Below are 6,036 nucleotides of genomic sequence, written 5' to 3' on the forward strand. Positions count from 1 at the left end.
GGATGGTAGAATTTCGGAGACTGGTGATTCTTCTGCACTGCTAGTCTGGTGCTGCTGGCAAAATGCATAGACTGTGTGGATCCATTCACTTCTAACTTGAATTAGTTTTCTTTCATTACTAGAACGTTTCCTGTCTCCTGTATGTTTCAAGGCTTGGGAGTGATGCACTCTGTCTCAGAGAGACATTTCTATTCCAGGATAATTTCAAGGATTGTAGATAATTGCCTCATTTATTCTTTCAGGGATAATGGGGCATTATTGGGAGATTAAACTGCCCCAGAGAATATGAGATATATTTTTACTATATCCACAAACACTAACACCTTGTACCAAACTCTGTATTGATTTGTTTACTAGGACTCACTGGACTTATCACTAAATTTGGGAACCCATTTTATTTCTGTTCTCATGAAGCTCTTGATCTCCCTACACTCCTCAACAATCTGTTTAAGGCTAATCCTGTCATCTTTGCCCCTCCTGATGTCCCCTTAACTGTAAATCTTGCTGTAATACTATTGTGGCCTAACTACTGAATAAAAATAACTGCAAAATAGATCATTGTTATTATGAGTTATCTACTCACTTTTTTTTAAAAGTGAAAACTGCTTACGGGAGTGCCTGGGTGGCTCAATAAGTTAAGCGTCCTACTCCTGATTTCAGCTTAGGTCACGATCTCATGGCTCATGAGTACAAGCCCCTCATCAGTTTCATGTTGACAGCATGGATCCTGCTTGGGATTCTCTCTCTCCCTCTGCCTGTCTCCCCCACTCTCTCTCTAAAACAAATACAATGAAAAAAAAAAGATGATAGGTGACAACATGGAGTTACAAGTCAGGAATATATTCAATAAGTTGACTTGTGAACAGGTCTTTCAAACTCCTAACTTAGATTTGACTTGGGTGAATTTTCAGTGTGAGCGGGGGCCTCTTTATAATAACGTGATCTGGTTCAGTTAATTTTTATGCCATGCTATCGCAATATCTAGATGTTCCTTATATTTACTCATGCTTGAGAAAGTGTGGTAGTTCCCTGTCAGCCTAGGCAGAGTGTATTATGATGGGATTTAGAAGGACTTGTCCCCCACAGTGCCAGATTTTCAGGTTCTGCATAGATGATTCTGTTCCTGTATCGGGAAGGAGATCCCCTGATCTTAGGAACTTTGAATATAAACAATGATTCACAAAGCACCTAGTAGGGAGAAAAGGTAACTTTCTAGCTGGTGTTCAAAACAAAATCCACAATTTCACATACATCAGTATATATTTGGTGAACAAGAAGGCAGACCTCTTTCATTTCCTTAAAACTTCACCTTTTTCCTGGCTACTCAGTACTTCTTGTTAGTTTTCCGTTCTGAGGGTGTTTCTGATGCTCATTTCTTCCTCATTGCCCCTGTTGGCATGTGGCTGCCCTTGATGTGGTCAGATATGTGAGGCATTCCTTCAAGGATGGCCTGGAATAGACCTTCATGATTTTCTTGGTCATACCATCTCCCTTTTAGGGCACTTCCTACTCTGCAGGCACTGGGTAGGCAGGTGTCTACTAAACATTATGGAAACAGAATGATCTCATCTTACCCAGGACAGTCAGGGGTAATCATGACGTAGTTTGGCTGTCATCTGTGCTTTCCTGACGTTTCATGCAGAGATTGTATTAACAACGACATGCAGACCAGATTGTTCTCACTGTATGACTTTTTAAGTGATTCCTGCTGCTTTCATCTGGCTCCGACTAGTTGTCCAAGACTAGCCCTCCTGCCTTTCATCAGCCCTGAAGTCTCCCTAGTAAATTTCATTATGGCTTAAGGTAACAAAGCCAAGTTCCTTTGTTTTCAATCTGTAACTCTGATATGTGATCTTAACATGTTCTGAAATAACAGATGTTTAAATCATCTGATTAGCAACATTAAAAAAATATTTTAGGTACAATATTAACTCAGTATTTTTGCCCTAGATTATCTTTATGTTAAAAATTATCATAAAAATATAAATTCAAGACATTTCACCGATGCTTCAACACAAAACCACACATAATTCACAGAAAGATTCTAAGAAAAGATTATAATCTGAGGTAGAAAAAAGCACCTGCTGCAAGGCAATCAAAAGTTTTAGCTCCATGCAATGAACCAGGACAAAAACAAAGGGGTAAAAAAATGGGCAAAAAGTGTAATGGCTAGCTGTTTTCTTAAACAAGAATGTTCTTCATGTTTTATAGTAAGTAATGAAAGGGTTAATAGAATTTGGAACATATATTTAGAAAAAAAGAATTTCTTTATCTTATAATGGAAATACATAGATAGAGCGGTATAGTTCTATAGAAATCTGACTCACTGGTCCCATCTTTGAAATATGCTTCCTATGGGCTGAGCTGAAGAAATACCAGATATACCACAGAGAAGAAGTGTTAATACCATATTTAACTTAGTATTAGTATTGTCCATTTATGGGAAAGAGAAACCATACAACTTCTCCATTTAGTGCATTTCTTAAGTTAAAATGATTTCATGCCTGCATTTTAAATAATAAAAGATTTATACAAATGTCCATGGACAGAAGCCAGATTCCCCATCTAGTGAGCTTAATCTTTTTCTCTCCTTTGAGGCTTTAGAAGTTAATACTTGGCATCACCATGGGCATAGACTAAAGACATCCTATCACCCTTGTATCCTATCTTAACTAGAGAGGCAAATTACTATTCCTTTTCTGGAAACTTTGCTGATTATTTAGTTACTAGATCATGGTTGAATGACCATAATTACACAACAAGTATATCATTGGTGACATGACAACAGAAGTTTTGACAGAACGATAGACAAAATTTTTTTATTATTATTTATTTATGTTTTAGTGTTTATTAATTTTTTGAGACAGAGAGAAAGAAAAAGTGCAAGTGGGAGAGGGGCAGAGAGAGAGGGAGGCACAGAATCTGAATCACGCTCCAGGCTCTGAGCTGTCAGCACAGAGCCTGATGTGGCGCTTGAATCCACTAACTGTGAGATCATGGCCTGAGCCAAAGTTGGTTGCTTAACCGACTGAGCCACTGAGGCACCTGATAAAAGCAAAATTTGATTGGAACTGTTTCAGGGAAGGATGGAAAAGACAATTCGAGGGCCAAGAGTATAGGGAAATCTATCAAAATGTTTTTCTATACAGGGGTAGACAGAAAGGAGGGTGGTTGGTTGCTGAAGAAAGTATGCTTTATTTGTTTTAAAGATGAGAAACATAACAGCGTGTTTGTATACTAATGGGAAAAAACAGTTAAGAGGGAGGAACTGTGTAGAAAAGAAGAGAAAGTATGTTGAATGATGTCCTTGAGTAGTCAATAGGGGTTGAGATGTAGTGCATAAGTAAAGGGTTGGTGTTAGCCAAGAGCTCTTAGAGTTCACCGATAATAATAGAGGAGACTCAGGATATGCAGATGCGAATGAAGTTAAGAAGGGGAATAGAAAATGGGCGCTTGTGTACCTTCTGATACTTATGTTTTGCTATTGAAATAGGAAGCAAGGTTGTCAAGAAACATAGGGATGGGGGAGAAGTTTTCAGACATTAAAAGGAAACAATGGTATGGTTTAGTCCTTATGACATGTGGAAGAATGAAGTACCAGGGATGTATAGTATGATTGCCTGGCTGTCTTAAGAGCCCATCATGGATAGAGATGATGGATATAAAATGACACTGGCCAACATGAATATGAGTTTTTCCCCAGACACATTCACTCAGGTAGAGGAGATACAGGGTATAGGTGAGGAGATGATTTTACAAAGTGTGTGGTTTTCTCAAGTGAGATGATGAAATTCAAGAGAGTTAAAGTAGTTTGGGGTATGAACAAGAGGATGAATGTAAAGGCCAATGATGACGTTTGAGCTGGGTATGAAGGGAGGTAAGGGCACGAGGAGATAAGATATGTTACGCTGACAAGTGGTTGTACAATGGATTGTAGATCTCAGGGGTCAAGTTGAGTTGGAGAGAGCTGAGTAGGACTGTCAGGTGTCAGAATAGCAGTTAAGACAATAAGCCAAAATAAAAATAGTCAAGCCTTTAATTATTTACTGATTATAAGTATAAACAAGAGACTAAATCAAAGAAAGCACTAACATCCCCATTCCGTTTTTCCCTATGAACAATGCTGGCTGAGGATTCAGTGATCAACAGGGATATGAAGAATTGCTTTCCTACCAGAAGGAATCCCAAACAAAAGTTTACTGCAGTCTTATGGCCCCACAACCGAGGTAATAAGGCAAAAAGAAAGGATTAGGAGTTAAAAAATGCTGAGTTGGAGCGAAGAAAAGCTTCTTCAAGCTTTCCTTACCCTCCTCGCAATAAGATGGTCTAGGCAGAGATTCCTGAGGAAAGCCTTAGCCCAAAGGTACCTGATAAAGAGGCCTTGGAATAATGGTCCTGAGCCAAAAGTACAGATATACCTAAGAACATGGCTGGCCTTGGATACTTGAGTGCTTCACTGCAACTCCCTTAAGAGACTGTCATGCATGAGTTGTGCTTCAGATCTTGGTGTGGAGAGAGCAGCCTTCCCCGGTGAGGGTGGTCAGGTAAAGCTTTTGTAACTGCTTAGTGCCAGGTCTCTAAGATTACACAGAGATTTTTAGGTCAGGAGCTGGATTACTCAGGGGAGCCTTTTGGGGGCGGGGGTAGAGTTTAACGTATTGCTCAGGAAAAAAATGGCTCGTATTTTCCCATTGCTGACGGAGTGGTGGTTACGAGGTCCAGCGCCACCACACGACTTTCATTCTGTCCCACACCACCAAAAGAGAAGCCAAAGCGGGCCAGACGTCCAGGATGGTGAACTGGTAGTCCTAACTGAATTTCGACGCCATTGTAGTAGTCGATGACATACCTGACTTCTGTCCAGCAGCGATTGATGATCCAGTCGTGCCTGTCGAAAGGCAACTCGTACCCTATCCAGGAACGAAATCTTGCCCTTGGCGAAATCTCTTTCCCTTGACCTTCGAACCCGATCAGTGATGTCAATGATGGACTACAAGGACACTCTGCAGCATGAAGGGCTTCCCACTTCAAAATCTCCTTCCAGACTTGCTCCTTATTCTGATGGTAGATTCTGATGATGTGATACATATCTTTCTAACGAATGTCGTCTTCCTTCCATTTCCACCCTTTCCATAGCATCACATTCCAGAACATCTGTTTGGAAGGAAGATGAAGCCTGAACATTATTTGGTGACAGGAAGTGAGTTAGAAAAATTAGGAAATGAGATGCTTTCAATTGAGATATGGAAAATCTAGGTATTGGTAATGACGACATCCAGGGTCTGATGATCGAAATAAGTGGTTCTAATAAAGTAGGAAAAAAATCCTTTGAGAGAGTAGAGGCAGAATCATCTCTGTGGAAATTAAAATTGCAGCATTATAACAAGAATAATGCTGGTCCAGGAAATGATGCTTAGATTCTTAAACATTTAGCTCATCCATGTCTTTTTTCTATGAAAAGAATTTCATGAAAAATTTGTTGACTTGAAATTTATCAGAATAACATTTGTATCAGGAATTTAAATATATGTAAGATCTCTAACTGTATTGTTTTCTTGAACTAGCAGGGTGCGTTCTCACTAACCGGTGCCCTTATAAGATGGCTGTGGTTGCTTATCTTGATTGTTTAAAAACAGCATAATTCATTTCAGCCTGAGTATTTTTTTCCAACTTTATTTGGGTACAATTGACAAGCATAACTCTATATATTTAAAGTGTACAATGTGATATTTTGAGATAGATATTGTAGAATGACTGCCAAGATAATTAACATATTTATCATCTCACAAGAATTATTTTTCTGTGTGTGTGTGTGTGTGTGTGTGTATGTGTGTGTGTGTGTGTTAAAGACACTTAAGATCTACTCTCTGCAACTTTAAAATATACAATGCCATATTACTAAGTATAGTCACCATGCTCTACATTAGGTCCTCAGAATGTATTTTTCTTATAACTGTAAATGTGTACCTTTTAACCTAGATCTCCCCCATATACTCCTTTCCCCAACCGCTGGCAACAACTTTTCTATTCTATTTC

At 39.1% G+C, this 6,036-nt stretch overlaps 1 pseudogene; it reads right to left on the reverse strand.

The window, feature by feature from the left end:
* Positions 1 to 4,709: 4,709 nt before the first annotated feature.
* On the reverse strand, positions 4,710 to 5,184 carry LOC115301226 (annotated as a pseudogene).
* Positions 5,185 to 6,036: the final 852 nt, after the last annotated feature.

Source organism: Suricata suricatta, chromosome 1 (assembly GCF_006229205.1).
Source record: "Suricata suricatta isolate VVHF042 chromosome 1, meerkat_22Aug2017_6uvM2_HiC, whole genome shotgun sequence".
Lineage (NCBI taxonomy): Eukaryota > Metazoa > Chordata > Mammalia > Carnivora > Herpestidae > Suricata > Suricata suricatta.